The sequence below is a fragment of the Canis aureus genome, chromosome 14 (genome assembly GCF_053574225.1).
Source record: "Canis aureus isolate CA01 chromosome 14, VMU_Caureus_v.1.0, whole genome shotgun sequence".
NCBI lineage: Eukaryota > Metazoa > Chordata > Mammalia > Carnivora > Canidae > Canis > Canis aureus.
The window spans coordinates 62,401,690-62,420,370 of record NC_135624.1 but is presented as its reverse complement, the minus strand read 5'-3'; the positions used below and the strand labels follow the sequence as shown (position 1 = coordinate 62,420,370).

General features: G+C 39.2%; 1 pseudogene; it reads left to right on the top strand.

Moving 5' to 3' along the window:
* LOC144282985 (UDP-glucuronosyltransferase 2B31-like) lies at positions 1–12,780 on the top strand (annotated as a pseudogene).
* Positions 12,781–18,681: the final 5,901 nt, after the last annotated feature.

Sequence of the window (18,681 nt, the reverse complement as noted above, 5' to 3'; positions counted from 1 at the left end):
TTCGATCCCGGGTCTCCAGGATCGCGCCCTGGGCCAAAGGCAGGCGCCAAACCACTGTGCCACCCAGGGATCCCTGATTCATTTTTGACAAGGAAATGAACACTCTTTTTAATCTCTCAAGCCATATGCAAAAACTACTCAAAATGGACCAAACATCTAAATGAAGAAGGAAGGCACAAGTAATGACAACAGGGAACAGCAATTTGAAAAGACGCAAAACGTCTGTGAAACGGGTTTCAGTTTTGCTGCTGCTCCAGCTGAGCTGTTCCTTCAGCTCCGGGAGTCGTCCCGGAAAGGTGCTGCTGTGGCCACGGAATACAGCCACGGGATCAGTATAAAGGCCTTCCTGGATGAACTTGTCCAGAGGGGTCGTGAAGTGACTGCTCTGACATCTTCAGCTTCCATTCTTCTTGGTCCCGACAAACAACCTGCTAGTAAGTTGGAGACATACCCTACATCTTTGGCGACAAAGGATACTGAGGTTACTATGACGCAACTGGCCAATAGATGGACACGTGATCTCCCCAAACATACATTTTGGCCCCTTTTTGCACTAATGCCAGAAACCCTTTGGAAATGTGCTGGTTGTCTTGATAAACTGTACAGATGCGTCTTTAAACGAGAACCTCATGACAAAACGACAAGGATCAGAGTTCAAGGTCATTCCTGCCGACGCTGTCGGACCCTGCGTGAGCTGTGGCTGAGCTCCTGAGAATACCTCTAGTGTACAGGCTCCGGTTCTCTGCAGGCTACGCGTTTGAGAAACACCGTGGAGGACTTCCTCTCCCTCCCTCCTAGTAGCTCTTATTCGGTCAGAATTAACTGATCAAATGACATTCATGGAGAGAGTGAAAATACGTGCTCTACGTGCTTTATTTTGACTTTTGTTTCCAAACATTTAATGAGAGGAGTTGGGATCAACCGAAGACAGTGAAGTCTTAGGGAAGTCATGGTTTTTATTCTTTTTCTATTTAAATATTTTACTTATTTATTTGAGAGAGAGAGAGAGAGAGAGCGCCCAAGCATGGGGAGCAGCAGGCCAAGGGAGAGGGAGAAGCAGGCTCCCTGCTGAGCAAGGAGCCCGATGCTGGACTCAATCCCAGGAGCCTGGGATTATGACCTGAGCCAAAGGCAGACGCTTAACCCATTGAGCCACCCAGGCTCTCCTCAGTCATGTCTTTAATTGGTAGCATGAAATCTTAATTCTCCCTGTGCCTAGGAAGGTGACTTTGTACAACCTCAACGGAAATTGTCTTTTATAAGTCAAATGATGGAATGAAAATATGAAGTGATCTCTCAAGCTCACAAATACTATGGAATGCTTAAATTATAAGGTCAGGTAGAATCCTGTGGTCCGTTGCTAATACAAAACGCTCCCAAGAAGTATAACCTACAAACGGAAGCACTGAGGAGTCTTTGAGCAATCGCACATGCATTCTTGTTTCTTTGTGTGTGACAGGCTGCACTGTAAGGAGGAGTTTTAGGTCCACAGCAATATTAAGTAGAGCTTCACCTTATATGCCCTGGCGCCTCGCGTGCATTGCTCCTGTATTATCCACATCCCGCAGCAGAGGAATACAGAGTGTGTTACAGCTGAGGAAACCGTATCGACAGATCATTATGCTCCAAAGTCCATAGTTCATGTGAAGGTTCATTCTTGGGGTTGTACATTTGATGAGTCTGGAAATAGTTGTAATATTATGTATCCACCACTCTATTTTACAGAGTAGTTTCAGTGCCCTAAACATTCTCTGTGCCCTTCCTAGTCATTCTACATATAAATTCTATTATCCTTTTTTCATCTTCAATAGAAAGCATTAGGGATTTCATGAACTACCGTTATCAAAGAAGACCTGTAGACTTAGGATGTACATATTTCTAGCACAACTGTCTATGGAGCATTGAAGCAAATTGTGTCCTCCTTGTTTTAGTTTCACTTAAAAATTAAACTGAGTTGCCAAATTATCTGAAGGACTCCTCCACAATTGAAAGTCTGGACTCCCAGACTCAGGAGCCTATAAGTTGAAGTTTCTAATGACTACATACATATTCCTTAAGTAAGTACTTAAATTTTGTTCAAGTATGGACACACATGTTATTAGTCTATATTTTTTTCCAAAATTATGGCTTTCCATTAAAGAAAAAAAATGAGCTAAGATTAAGGGTGAACATGCCTATTTCCAGACATTATGATAATTTCCAGCCACCTTTTTAAAAAAGATTTTATTTATTTATTCATGAGAGACACAGAAAGAGAGGCAGGGACCTAGTCCGAGGGAGAAGCAGGCTCCTCGAGTTCCCAGCTGCTTTGATAAATATTTTTATTTAATGCACAAATATTATTAAGCTCTTAACATGAACCAAATAGAGTGATGGCCATACCCTCAAAACCTCACAATATACTTGGAAAATCTAGAATCAAATAGCTTGCTAAATTATAGACAGTAGACTAGAGTACTCGAGGGAAAAGTGTTTCCATGAGTGTGGGTAGGGCTCATTGATTGAGGAGTTGAAATCAGTTTTTACATTTGCATTTGTTACTTTAACAGCTTCACGGAATACATAAATGCATGTTAAATATTTTAGCGGCTTAGGTTTAATGAGTCTGTTGCACTTTTTCTTTGTGTATATGTTTATAAACAATATACATATTTACATATTTTTATTTTCAAACCACAGACACTTTTAAACACTTTTGGCTAAGTCATTTCAAGCTCCTTTCAGAAAATTACCTGGTATATTCACATACAATATTCCTGTTTCCTCTACCTTTCGCTTGCTCTTTTTCCCGTCAGGAAGACCCACTACAATATCGGAGATAATGAGGAAAGCTGATACATACTGGGATTTGGAATTTCCTCGCCCACTCCTCCACATTTGTCGGAGGCCTCCACTGCAAACCTCCCAAACCCCTGCTGACGGTAACCTGTATCTGTTTGTTTTGCTTTGTTTACTTTTTACTTTGCATTGTCAGTAGAAATGATTCTGTACCCTTTATTCAGAATGTCTGATTACAGTGAGAAAGATATGGGAAGCTGGGTAAAATGACCTGATGATTAGAAATGTAAATATTTCAATATCATTACAATAATGTGAATTTCATTATTATTGCAAAATAACATTATACCTGGAGACCTTGGGAATAGGGTTCGGTTAAGTTAAGGCCTTCATTATCCTACACACAAGAAAGTATCAATCATTCATTCAGAGAATATTCTTAAAGTGACTAGCATAGTTCAGACGTAAGTGCTGGATATTCAGAGAACAGTGTAGACACAAATTTCCACCCATATGCACCTGACATTCTACTGGAAAGAATTTAAGCATGTGATTAAAACTATGTGAGAAGTGTTATAATAAGGAGAAACCACAATACTGAAGAACACCTAGCAGGGATCATAGAAAGTACCTCATACCATTGCTACCTGACATCTGAAGGATGTGCAGTTGTAAGAGATGGGGAGAGAGGAAGACTCCAAAAAATAAATCAGGTAGAGTAATAATGACATTTGCTGAGAAGTCTGAGTTCTGTCTGGTAGAAAGAGGCTGAATAAAGAGGCAGATGATGCTAGAGAAGTATGTGAGAGGCAAAGAATTACGAGGATTTTGAAGTATCTACTAAGGGCATTAGGGAGCTAAGGAAAAGGAGAAAAGGGGTGTGAAAAGGGAAAGATACGATCAGATTTGCTTTTTCAAAAGGCTCTCAAGACGCGATCACTGGATTGGACAGCAGAGGGGCAAGAGTGAAAAAGAACCAGTTAGGAGGTCGTTCCAAGAGTTCAGGTGACATGACAGAAGAACAGGACATTAAAGATATGACTATGCCTCCTCTTTACAATGCCAGATAGCCTCATATTTCTATCCAATGAGATAACTACTTAACATTTACAAAATTTTTGAAATTTCTCTGGCACGTATCGATACAGAAGGAATATTAAGTGCCGTCATGATTTTGTTACTATTATGTTATTAATAACCCAAACTGTCAGACTAATTTGATATGATTACTCATTAAATAAGAACTGGTTTCCAGGGATCCCTGGGTGGCGCAGCGGTTTAGCGCCTGCCTTTGGCCCAGGGCCCGATCCTGGAGACCCGGGATCGAATCCCACGTCGGGCTCCCGGTGCATGGAGCCGGCTTCTCCCTCTGCCTGTGTGTGTGTATCTCTCTCTCTCTCTGTGACTATCATAAATAAATAAAAATTAAAAAAAAAAAAAAGAACTGGTTTCCAAAAGATAAAGATGGCATTTTCTAGCATAGCCATAGAGAATAGATATTCTGTGCAGTACTTAAGAGTAAATGTGTAGTTTGGCAACCAGATGAGGGCATTGAAACGCTCAGAGTATTCGGTAAGAGTTAAGGCTCTTAACCAGTATTCTAGCTTACAGGGAAGACCATTCCCCAATAATATTGCATGTGCCCTAAGAAAATTGGCAGCCAAACCCAAAATTACTTGGCTTCTTTACAGCCTTTAAATAATTCCTCATCTGTGATCCCAGACTTTGACATTTAGAGCATAAAATGGATTAGCTTTTATAGGAGTAAGTCCGTATACCATATACCAAACCTGTATGAAAGATCCCATAGGGAACACCGTTCTAGATATCATAGCTTCCTGTCAGTCAGCATGATCAAAGAGAAAATGGGCATTGCGTGTATAATAAGGATTATACATTCTGCACACTTGTTACATTTCTACACTTCTCTCTGAAAACTCCCTAGAGACTAAAATTACAAAGTGATGCTGTTAGTACATAGAATGATATTCCTTATGAGAGAAAGAGTCTATATGTTTTAAACTGATGGCATATCTTTAAGATACTAATAGACAATAAGCATCCTTTACTCAACTCTTAATACCTATTAAGAGATCCTTTTTGTCTACCATTTGATTGGCAACAACATAAAACTGAAATCTTGTTCAAGGGTTAATGCAATTTCTCTTGATTACAAATTATTTAGGCCACCTGTGGAAACTTTCACAAGGGTAAAGGCCGAGGTAAGATTAGGGAAAGTTCTATTCAATCTATACCTATTCTTGAGACATGTCCCCTTCACACTAAGATAAGGTGACAACATCAGTAGGAGTGGAAAAAGAGGAAGAAGAAGAGGACAAGGAGAAGGATGAATAGATGTATAATCATAATGATTAGTACCAGTAGCTGCTGTTATTAAGTTGCAAAATAAGATCTGATTCCAAGTCAATGATTGTGAAGCCTGTCTAATTTTCTTTATTATATAAAATAAATTCTTCTTCCAAACGACTTGCTTTCCATTAATTATTAGGATCCCAGGATATTTCCATACTCTCCATTTAAGAAATAAGACATTTGGAAAATTCCTATAAGAATCTTTAAATGTGCTTATGCACTTTGGGGTGCCTGGGTGGCTCAGTCAGTTAAGCAACCACCTCTTGATTGTGGCTCAGTCTGTGATCTCAGCATCATGAGGTGCTGAGTGTGGAACCTGCTTAGGATTCTCTCTCTCCCTCTCCCTCACCACCTCCCACCACTCATGTGCATGCTTGCTCTCTCTCTCTCTCTCTCTCTCAAAAAAAAAAAAAAGTCTATACATTTTGGCTTCATAATATGCACATATAAAACTATACAGAGGGATCCCTGGGTGGCGCAGCGGTTTGGCGCCTGCCTTTGGCCCAGGGCGCGATCCTGGAGACCGGGGATCGAGTCCCACATCGGGCTCCCGGTGCATGGAGCCTGCTTCTCCCTCTGCCTGTGTCTCTGCGCCTCTCTCTCTCTCTCTGTGACTAACATAAATAAATAAAAATTAAAAAGATAAAAAAAATAAAACTATACAGAGAAAAATAATCAAAATGTGCAAAAATGTATATATTTTTCACCCCAAGGATAAACGTGGATGGAGACTAGGGAGTGAACCTTACTTCCTTTTTTATTCTCTTTCAAGCTTTTCCAAATGTTCTTTCAATAAACCTATGTTATTTATTTTTAGAAGAATGTTATAGAATGAGAACGACTAGTCTAAGTCAGTGATGAACCGAAGGAAAGATTATAGGGAGCTATAGAGAAGCATCTTCTACAGCATGGTTGAAGAAGGCTATCAGCAGGGAGCTAATGAGACAAAACATTGAACATAGGTAACTATCAATGTTGCTACAGGTTACTGACTCCCAGAGATCACGAGGATGCCAAATGTTAGTCATAGGAGAGTAGAGTGACCATATGTGAAACTAATATCATTAGGGTGGAATTATACTTTTTTAAAGATTGTATGTATGTATGTATGTTTGTATTTAAGCAGGGGGTGGGCAGAGACAGAGGGAGAGAGAGAATCCCAAGCAGACTTCCTGCTGAGGGCAGGATCCTATGGGGGGGGGGTGACCTCACGACACTGAGATCATGACCTGTGCTGAAATCAGGACTGGAACACTTAAATGACTGAACCACCCAGGCACCCCTGGGTAGAATTCTACCTTTGAAGAAGTCTCTGGACACCATATAGTCTACAAGGTCAACGTTTGAAACTTTTTTTTATTCTATTTTTTTAAAAAAAGCTTTTAGAGAAGCTATACAACAATGAGAAAGAATGAGAAAGCATACTCTTTGTATTAGAAGGATTAATCATTATTTTCCAGAGAGAAAATAAGAAATAATGAATTTAAAACAGAGAGACCAAAAGGAAACAAAACGAAACCAAAAAGGTAAGTGTAGTATTGACAAGATATCCAGGAAATTTTGGCTCCTTTCCATTTGTGTCTCTTCTTTCTTTATTTCTTCTTTCCTTTTTTTTTCTTTTTTTTGGTAGGAGAGTGCATTGAGCAATGAGGAATTATTCTAGCATACAAAGTAGTAAATATTCTTAAATTGGCAAGGATCCGGGACTACAAGCCAGAATAATTACAAAACAATTCCAGTAGAACACGGCTTTGCCAAGAGCTTTATATAGTCTGAATTGAGCTACTCAGGAGGGTGACCACATCTCTGCTAAGCCCTGCTGTACCTCTGCCACTGTGGTGCAAGTGCTACCCTGGGCACTCACTGTGGGGATGACCAGGGCCCCTCCCCTCACTGCCAGTAATGCATAGCACATTCTAATGAGACACCAATTACACAAAATGATTTCAGGGCAAAAGATGTCATACCTAAGGAAGACAAAAATATGGTCATTGAAGTAAGTTACTATATATTTCTGGAGTGTCAATAGGAATCACAGGACTACTTTATGCAAATTCCAAAAAGAGAACCCAATTCGTGAATGACAGCACGTCTTAGCCTCCTATCCTTAAAGAGCGTTTTGAGAGGAGAGCTTGGGAAATGCTGGCAAAGTTTAAGGTTAGGTATAGATGATGAAGCTAAGAGAAAAAGGATATAACGTCATCTCAATCACAATATGATTTTTTTTAGTGCTCACAGTGAAAGAAATAAAATACCAATGACTAAAGAAAAGCAACTTTTCAGAAAACCTGCCTAGACTAAACACAAGTAGTTTAATAGGACTATAATAATAAAGAAGTAAAGGTGAGTTCATATCCTGCTGTGTGGCCTCCTTTCAGGAATCTGTGTTAGTCATGATAACATTATAAAGAATCCAGGTATAATCCAACACATCTAAGAGCATTTCCTCCTTGACACTGCATACTGGCTCTCCTTTGTTTCTTGCTTGTACATACAAACACACACATCCACATAGAAACGCACACTCATTTGTACAAATATACTGATAAAGGAAATCAATCTCATATCAATTGTATACTCCAAAAGGAAATGAGGGATTAGATCTATTATAAATATCCACTGACGAAAAGGGGATGGAGGCTCCTGAAAAGGTAAAAATAGAATTACCATTTGGTCCAGCAATAAGACTTATGTATGGGTCCATATCCAAAAAGAATTGAAATTAGGACACCCATCTTCCTGACATCGCTATTCACAAGAGCCACAAGGTAGAAACAACCCAAGTGTCCACTGATGAAGGGATCAGTCGATGAAATGCCGTATATGCACACAATGGAATAATACTCAGAAGAAAATTTTAACATGTGCCATCACGAATGAACCTTAGGACTTTTTTATGATTTATTAAAAATTTATTTCATGTAATAAATTATATAATCCACTTTTATTTTTAAACAGTCTACACCAAAATATATTTTTTTTGAAATATCTTTTTCTTTTGGTAAAAGGTACAGGGTAGCAGGCTGACATGAGCTTCAATTCTAGTAGGTAAAGTCCCCTCACAATTGTTATGGTGAAATGGGGCCATTTACAAAAAGACAAATACTGTATGACACCAGTTCTAGAGGAATCTAGACTGGTCAGATTCATAAAAATAGAAAGGAGAATGATGGTTGCCAGGGAATGGTGAAGGGAGATATGGGGCATTATGCTATAATAGGTTTAAAGTTCCAGTTTTGCCAGAAAAGAAAGTTCTACAAAGTGAACATAGTTAACACTACTGATCTATATACTTAAGAATGCTTAAAATGGTAAATTTTATGTTATACCTATTTTACCACAATAAAAAATCCATTACTTTAATAACTCCTGCTAATACATGATTCAGTTGTTCGTAGCAATCTTTTCATGAGTAGTTTCCACGCTGTTATTCTTTTATGATGGAGCAAATCTTTCCCCACAGGAAATGGAAGAATTTGCCAGAGTTCTGGAGAAAATGGGATTGTGGTGTTTACTCTGGGGTCAGTGGTCAGTAACATGACAGAAGAAAGGGTCAATGTGATTGCATCAGCCCTGCCCAGAGTCCACAAAAGGTTACATAAAGTACCTTATAGTGGACAACCACGGTAAAGGTTCCGGGGCGCCTGGGTGGCTCAGTGGTTGGGCGTCTGCCTTTGGCTCAGGGCCTGACCCAGGGTCTGGGGATCGAGTCCCGCATCACGCTCTCTGTGAGGAGCCCGCTTCTCCCTCTGTCTGTGTCTCTCATGAATAAATAAATAAATTTTTTTTTAAAAAAAAACCTCTGTAAAGGTTCTGATCATTCAAATTTCATGCATGAAAATGAAAGGTAAACTATTATGATAGCTCCAATTTATCTCAGGTATCAGTTTAAAAACCAAAATAGATAAAGCAGGTGCTAAAGTGGGTGATTTGATTGACAATAATTTTGGCATTAATATTGTAATCAAAAGAAATAGTGTCTAAGAGGTACAGTGTGAATTTTGGTATTATAATAGTATCATTGGCAAGTACAGAAATCATGAAATTTTGTTCTGTCATTCGTCCATTTTCCTTACAGGATTTCTGAGGGCTCTGTATACACCACCCATGTTCTCAGAAGGAAGGTAATTTTAATAGTAGTGTTAAGCAGGAAATCATGAAATCTGAAAGGCATCGGTCATGCAGTTTGGGCTTCCCAAGTAATCCAGGTCTCTCTTACTTCCCCTAAATTTTGGAATAGGCCTATTCAGTGTGTTTTTCAGGGTGCTGTTCAGAGAAAGGATGGCCATGGCTCACCAAACTACGTCTAGGTATGCATCCAGCCAGGATGATTTAGAAAAAAGAGAAAAAACGGCCTTAGGTACTGGGCCCTGCTAAGGCCTGAAGAGGTGGGGGGGAGCCCTTAGAGAGACCCTGTGCTTTAATCCATCAGGAGGACTCTGCTTCTAGGTCCCATATTCTTTCAGTTCCTGCCTGTCTTGGAAGCTCTTTATCTCTCCTTCTATTCTGAATGAGAGCCTTGCTGGATACAGTATTCTTGGCTGCATGTTCTTCTCATTTAGGACCCTGGATATATCCTGCCAGCCCTTTGTGGCCTGCCAGGTCTCTGTGGAGAGGTCTGCTGTTACCCTAATATTTCTCCCCATAAAAGTTGTCTCTACCTGCTTTAAGGATCTTCTCTTTTTCTTTGGAATTTGCAAGCTTTACTATTAAATGTCGAGGTGTTGAGCGGTTTTTATTGATTTTAGGGGAGGATCTCTCTATTTCCTGGATCTGAATGCCTGTTTCCCTTCCCAGATTAGGAAAGTTTTCAGCTATGATTTGTTCAAATACATATTCTGGCCCTCTGGCCCTTTCGGCGCCCTCGGGAACCCCAAATAAACATAGATTTTTCTTTCTGAGGCTGTCATTTATTTCCCTTAACCTATCCTCATGATCTTTTAATTGTTTGTCTCTTTTTTCCTCAGTTTCCCTCCTTGCCATCAACTTGTCTTCTATGTCACTCACTCGTTCTTCTACCTCTTAACCCTCATTGTTAGGACCTCTAGTTGGGATGGCATCTCATTTAATTGATTTTTAATTTCTGCCTGATTAGATCTAAATCCTGCAGTCATGAAGTCTCTTGAAGGACTCTGCTTCTAGGGACGCCCGGGTGGCTCAGTGGTTGAGCTTCTGCCTTGGCTCAGGGCATGATCCCGGGGTCCTGGGATACAGTCCCATTCAGGCTCCCCACAAGGAGTCTGCTTCTCCCTCTACCTGTGTCTCTGCCCCTCTCTGTGTGTCTCTCATGAATAAACAAATAAAATCTTGTTTAAAAAAAGGAATCTGCTTCTAGTCCATAAGAATATTATCTTCCCCAGATTGAAGAAGAAGAGCATGTAAAAAGGAATCAACCAGAAGCAAGCCTAGCATGGGAAAGTTTCAGATGCCTCTTCCCTATAAGATAAAATTATAAGTTGTGTCTAATATATAGAGAATACACATGGAGTTTCTGGTTTTTGTGAACTAATTTTTAGTTTTCTTACTGGGATAGTTTTCTCCTTATCACCCTAATTTGCTGAGAACCTGTAGTTACTTTAATATGTTAACCACTTATAAATTAGAATCCAGCTGATGAGGATTGCTGAGAATTCCAAAATCTATACCTAATTTATGGCACTGTACTTGGAAAGCACTTGGCTATAGGAAAACACATTAATCAATGCTGTCAAAACACTGTAACATATCCTTGAAACATTAGGAGTCAGTTAAAGAAAAGCATCCATTTCAACAGCTAGACGGCTATTTATAAAGTGACAAAATGCTCTTCATTTCTACATTTAAAGAATCTTCAAATCCAGCCATTTTGGTGACACTGGATCCATTTTCAAAATTACTGCTTGAAATTTTTCTTGGAAGTGGTCACTAATAATTAGTAATCTAAAAGAAGCTAAGCATACTTATGAAGCAGAAATGTATTAGTAATAAATTGTTAAATATCAGTTTTCATTCTAACAAATAACCGTGCTGATTTGGTAAATCAAAAGATGTAAAACTCTAATAAAATAATTTGTGGACCAAGTAGATATAAATAAGCTACTTCCCCCATCATTCGAAAAAGAATTAAATAGGAGAGAACTAGTATAATAGTTAAATGACACATCATTAGTAGTTTGCTACCTTTTCTGACTAGAATTATAAGGACTAAAATGTTTTATATTCTTTAAGTCGTCATTGATAGTCTCATTTGCCTAACCCTTGAGTATGAAACATTATGATTGCATTTATACTTGATTGAATATAAAAATAAGTACATGTAGTATGCCTCTTCCTATTACATGAGTATTTCATTGGTTTTCCTTATATAACATCTCTTGTCCTCGTTTCCTTATCTGTCATATGTCAGGCCTTTTTACTAGATGTCTCTCCATCTATTTAGATTCTAACATGCTATCACTTCAAAGTTTGACTCATGAAATAAGGGATTTTCTTTACCTTATAGGTTCTATGGTGATTTGATGGTAAGAAACCAGATACCTTAGGGCCAAATACTTGACTGTGCAAGTGAATCCCGCTGAATGACCTTCTTGGTAAGACTCTGGAAGAAAAATGCTGAAATAAGTAACAACCAACCAGACAATGATAGTTCCCCAGGAAAGAAAGACACTGAACGTTTCCTTTCTCATCAAAAGCTTCAAAAATTAAAAAAAAAAAAATTTAACAGCCTTATATATATTTCCCAGTCCTTGGGAGAAAGGATAAGATACAACAGTGGTATTTTATATCATTGTTAGCATTTTATTATACACAGTCACATTCCTGTGTAAAGAAGGAAGCTTCCTCTTACAGAGCATTTTCCAACACCTTTCTGGGTGGTGTCTCTGTCTCCTAATTCTCTGCTTATACCAACTCTTTTCCCCACTGTGGGGGTGTGTCAGGGGCCCCTGAAAATTAGCATCTCCTTTTTTATTACCAGTGACTCTTTTCTATAGGAAAAAAAAAAAAAACCCAGTCTTCCATAAAGTGATAACATATTTCATGATAAAGGACAGCCTTTCCTTCCTCTGATTCCTATGCCACTACCATCATACTTCCTGCTGCCTTGACGCAGTACTGGTCAGATTCAGCGGCTTCACTACTTAATTAAGAGAATATATTCCAACATGCCTCCAGATTAATACACACTCTTGTATATTTTTCAAGTCACAAGAAATGCACCGGTCTTCTCTGGAGCCTTCACTTACCTTTCCAGCCGACTTAGTACCTCTTCTTTTAAAGAATGTCTGAAAGACATTCTAAGGCAGTTTGAAGTGTATACAAATCTGTTGTATAAATACACTGCCTCTTTCAAAGCCTTAGATTGTCCTACTCTGGTTGTATTTCTAAGACTTATAATCAACAATTTGCTGAAATTCACCCAATCCTAGGTCATCCAAAAACCAAAGCCTTTATAACTCATGGTGGAACCAACAGCATCCATGAGGCATCTGCCCCGGGATGCCCATGGTGGGCAGCCTTTGTTTGCTGATTCAACCTGATAACATTGTTCACAGGGGGGTTAAGGGAGCAGCTGTCAGACTGGACTTCAACACAATGTCTAGTGCAGAATTGCCCAATGCATTCAGGATGGTCATTAGTGACCTTTCCTGAGTATTGTAATTTTTTTCAATAGATAGAATTTATAGATAGGTTCTTCTGTCAATAGTGACTAGGAGTTTCATCCCATTCTTAAGGGGCTAATTTTGAAATTAGTAAAGTGAAATAACTGATCTTAAATCTACTTTTCTTTTCTTTTTTTTTTTTTACTTTTATTTTCAACCATTTATTTCAAAGCTGTACTTTAACCTCATTGGTTTAATAGGCAACTACTCCCAAAGTGTAAAATAGTACAAGTAATTGTAAAAACGACACTTCTTTAAAAATATGATAGAACCCACAGAAAGTGAGAATGATGAATTGGAAGAAATACCATAGATTATATCAATTCAGAATCTAGAATTTCTGAAATTATAAAACTTTTTTACTGGAGGCGGGGCCAGAAGGCAGAAGAGTAGGGTCTGCGGGTCACCTGTCCCCTCCAAATTACCTACATAACTTCAAATCATCATGAAAACTTACGAATTTGGCCTGAGATTTAAAGAGAGAACAGCTGGAATGCTATAGTGAGAAGTTTGCGCTCTGATCAAGGTAGGAAGATGAAAAAAGAAAAGAAAAGAAAGAAAGAAAAAAGCATCCAAGAGGGAGGGGCCCCGCGAGGAGCCGGGCTGAGGCCGGGGCGAGTGTCCCCAGGACAGGAGAGCCCCGTCCCGGAGGAGCAGGAGCTGCACCGACCTTCCCGGGGGAAAGGGGCTCGCGGGGAGTTGGAGCAGGACCCAGGAGGGCGGGGATGCCCTCGGGCTCCCGGGGACACTAACAGAGACACCTGCGCCCCGGGGAGAGCCCCACACCCGCGGCCGAGCTCCCTAAGGGCTGCAGCGCGCACGGCGGGGCCAGAGCAGCTCGGAGGGGCTCGGGGGCGGGAGCGCGATGCCAGCGGCGCAGGCCGGGATCCCAGAGGCCGGGGACACAGCCCAGGATCCAGCGCTCGCCCGGGACAGGCGGAGGCCAGGAGGCCCGAGGACAGCAAGGAGCTCCTGCCCGGGCAGCCCGGGCTGTGCAGGTCAGCGCCCCCTGCCCCGGAGCATCCAGGCCCCTGCAGACTGGGAGCTGCGGTAGTTACTGCGGGAGCTGACTCCAGGGCTGGAGAGCTGGCCGCTGACGCCGCTGTTGTTCCTCCTGGGGCCTCACAGGATAAACAACCCCCCACTGAGCCTCACAAGATAAACAGAATAAACAGCTCTCTCACAGGAATTATTTGTTCTGGTGCATTAAAACTCATTCAATGGTGGATAAATTCGATAACTTTATTTGATTCAATTAACATGCCTCCTATCACTAGCGAGGCTTGAGAACAAATACAATAAGTAAGATATCAAGGACGAAATATCCAGTTTAATATTAACCTACACAACAGGCCACAGAGTTAGAAATATCCAAAGTTTTCAATAACTTTATGTCATGGACTCCAGTTAGTTTACATATATATTAATCGGATGTCTTGTCTGTTAAATCACACACTCAAGGGAGTAAAATCCATTCAACATAAAGAGTTTATGAGCAAAATCTGTCACATTCATTATAATCATGGCATTAGTTCCCTCAAATTATCTGGGCCAGGATCAGAAATAGAATCAAATTTACATCCAAGATTTAATCATTTTATACAAAAATAATGTTAATACACATCATTGCGATTTCTTTAGAACTCTGAGTAAAAATAGGAAGAAACAAAGTACAGAAAGTTGTGAAAAGTTATTTCCTTAATGTGAGATAAGATTAATATACCATGCCAGATATTGCAAGAGCATGAGAGAAAAAAAAAAAAAAAATATATATATATATATATAAAACTTTAAGAAAAGGCACATGGGTGACTCAGTGTCTGCCTTTGGCTCAGGTCATGATCCCGGGATCCTGGGATCGAGTCTCGCATCAGGCTCCCTGCAGAAGTTCTGCTTCTCTGTCTGTGTCTCTCATGAATAAATAAATTCTTTAAAAAAAAAAAAAAACACTTGAGAAATGGTGAATTATTTGTAAATCTTGGTCTTGTTCAGTCAATTAATACAATAACACCTGAAAAAAAGATCAATAGATAAATCTTAGACAAAGTTTCAATTTAGAGAGCCTGTTGACAGTAGGAATTTAAAAACTAGAAAAGGTTGTGGTTAATAAATTTAGGGCTTTTCCTTATGTGCATATAAATTATTTAACAAGAGCACTTTCCTTCTTTTCCCAAAGTGATTGTATGTAATCTCATAATTAGGATGTATTGTCATATGTAGCCTTCACAATCTGGAAAGCCTACATATCAAAAGAGACTTTATGAAAAAATCACCAAGAGGAAATATGAGTCAATTCAATAATAACTATGTTGGACACAGAGTGACACACAAATGCATGAAGCCTAGTTTCACATTCTCTTTCACTTTATTCAAGGATTTCTGTGAGGAGGGCAGATCTTTCTGAATACACAAGTCAACTGCTAACTCTTCCAAAAGCATACAAAAAAATAAAAAGTTGATCAAGCAAACTTAGGTTAATTTGACATAACAAGAAGGGAGAAGACCACCTTGACAGAGTTTTACTATGATTTGAGATGAAGGAAATCATGGGAAGATTATCCTAAGTTGTTGGTACTTGGGTTGGAGAACCCAAGAAAAACTTTATACCACATGGAAGTGGTTGGGACTGGGCAAAGTTTAGGACATAACTTTGGATTGCTGGACATAGCGAAGTAAGATCTTGAAACCTGTCTTGCTGAGAAAACTGTATTTTAATAAGTAAACTATATTAGCTGGTCACAGTTTGGGTTTAACCAACCCTAAAGCAAACCCTTGGGGGGCATAATGTCCCTGATCTTAGAGATATGACTATAACACTAACATCTCCTCCTCAGTGGTCTATCAGCATACACTCCTCAGTCACTAGAGCTAAAAATGTAGGTCTAACAGGAGGTGAGTTTACAAAGATCTACTTTCAGCCACCCAAGAAATGCTTCTGTCCCTAAGTCCCTTTAGTAAACCATTTGTCTTCAAGCTGGACTTGTCAGCCTTTTTATTCTGTCTTCCAGTACTTCCAGCCTTTGGAAGTCATTTTGCATATACCTCCCTCTCATGGAGCACATGGCATATTCACAGTGCTGAAAGGAAGAAGCCTATAATCCAAAATACTTTACCTCGGCAGGAGATCATTCAGAATGGAACAAGAGATAAAAGAATTTCCCAGAAAAACAAAAACAAACAAACAAACAAAAAAAAAAAAAACCTTGGATAAACTTAAGAGCTGAAACATCTACTCAAAACTATGAAACATTGATGAAAATCATTTAAAATGACACAATCAGATGTAAAAATAGACTATGCTCACTAACTACAAGAAGTAATATTGTTAAAATGCCCATACTACCCAAAGCCATCTATAGATTCAAAGCAATCTCTATCAAAATACCAATAGCATTTTTCACATTATCAAAACAAATAATACTAAAACCTGTATGGAATCAAAAATGACCCCAAATAGCCAAAACAATCTCAGGAAGGAAGAACAAAGCTGGAGGCATCACAATCTCACATTTTAAGATACACTACAAAGCTATAGTAATCAAAACAGCACGGTGCTGACACAAAAACAAATATACTGAGAAGTGGAACAGAAGAGAGAGCCCAGGCATAAACCTACACTTCTATGGCCAATTAATCTAGGACAAAAGAGGTAGGAATATATGATGGGGGACAGACAGCCCCTTCAATTAATGGTGCTGGAAAAGCTGGACCACTACACATCAAAGAATAAAACTGAACCACTTTCTTGCACCATATGCAAAAATAAGCTCAAAATGGATTAAAGACCAAATGTGAGGCATGAAATCAAAAAGTTAGAAGAAAACATAGGCAGCAATCTCCTTGACATTGTTTGCAGCAACATTTTTCTAGATATCCCTCCTCAGGCAAGGGAAACCAAAACTAAAATAAACCATTGGAACTACACCAAAGTAAGTAGGAATGTAGGAAGCACAATGTAGGAAGCCATCAACAAAACGAAAAGGCAACTTACAGAAGAGGAGAAGACATTTCCAAATGGTATATCCAGTAGGGGATTAATATCCAAAATATATGAAGAACATATACAATCCAACACCAAAAAAAGTGAAATAATCCAATTAAAATATGGGCAGACAACCTGAATAGACTTTTCCCAAAGAAGACCAGCAATGAAGGGGCACTTGCCTGGCTCAGTTGGTAAAGTATATGACTCTTGATCTCAGGGTCATGAGTTCAACCACCACTTTGAACATGGAGCCTTCTGAAGAAGAAGAAGAAGAAGAAGAAGAAGAAGAAGAAGAGAAGGAGAAGGAGGAGGAGGGGGAGGAGGAGGAGAAGATAATGATGACCGATAAATGGCCTACAGATACATGAAAATATGCTCAACGTCACTAATCATCAGGGTAATACACATCAAAACCACAAGGAGATCTCATCTTACACCTGTCAGAATGGCTAGAATCAAAAAAACAAGAAATACAAGTATTGGCAAAGACGGAGGAAAAGGAACCCTTGTCTACTGTAGGTGGTGCAGCCACTAGAGAAAGCAGTACGGAGGTTTCTCAAGAAACTAAAATAGAAATACCATATGCTCCAGTAATTCCACAACTGGGTATTTGCCCAAAGAAAACGAAACACTAATTCAAAAAGATATACACACCCTATGTTTACTGCAGCATTATTTGAAAGAGCAGCTGATGGAAATACCAAGGGTCCATCAATAGATGAATGGATAAAGATGACGTACTATATGGAGACAATGCAATATTATTCCACCACAAACAAAGAATGATATCTTGCCATTGGTGATAACATGGAAAAACTGAGAGGTTGTTACACTAAGTAAAATATGTCAGAAGGAGAAAGACAAATGTCATATGATTTCACTTATATGTGGAATCTAAACAAAACGAATAAACAAACAGCAGAAAGACTCACAAATATAGAGAAATGATAGCTTCTAGAAAAAAGGGGGAGAGGGAAGGCCAAATGAGTGAAAGGGAGTGGGAGATACGGGCTTCCAGGTATGAAATAAATGGAATAAATGTCAGGAGAATAAAACATAAAACGCAGGGAATATAGTCAGTAATTGTGGTGACATTGTGTAGTGACAAATGGAATTTACGCCTGTGAGCACACCCTAGCGGATAGACTTGTGGAATCACTGTGTTGTAACCGGAAACTAATTAACATTGTGTGTCAACTGTACTTCAATAAAAAAGTAATAAAAATGATTTTTATAAAGTTCTCACCAGAAAAAAAGATAAGTGTGTGAGGTGATGGATGAGAATGGTGTAATCTTGTCACAATATATAAAGCGAATCAAGTCATCATGTTGTACACCTGACCACTGCACAATGTTATATCAAGGATCTCTCAATAAAGTTAAAAAATTTTTTAAAATAAAATAGTATGCTAATTAAAATAACCAGTCACAAAAGACACTTCATTTATACGAAATGCTCAAAACAGGCAATATATATGACAAAAAAAGCAGACAAAATGCTGACTAAGGCTGGGAAATGCAGAAAATGAAGAGTTCCATTACAGAGTGAAGGTTTCCATTTGGGGTGATGAAAGTGCTCTAAAATTGATCACCGGAGCGGTTGCACAATTCTGTGAATATACTATGAACCCCTGAACTGTACACTTTAAATCTGGCACTTGTACGGTATGGAAGTACATGTCAACCAAATTTTTATGAACAAAACAAAAACATCTCTCGGGTCATCATAACCAGAAAGATAATTTTCCTGTATAATAACTTTCATTCTTGTGTCAAGAGGACTGCAGTCACCTCGCAGCAGCGTCCTCGACACTCTTCCAAAATATATTACGTAAGACACATGACTTGCACCTTGACTCTTAGCTAGATGATAGGACTAAAATCATCAAACAGACATTACACACA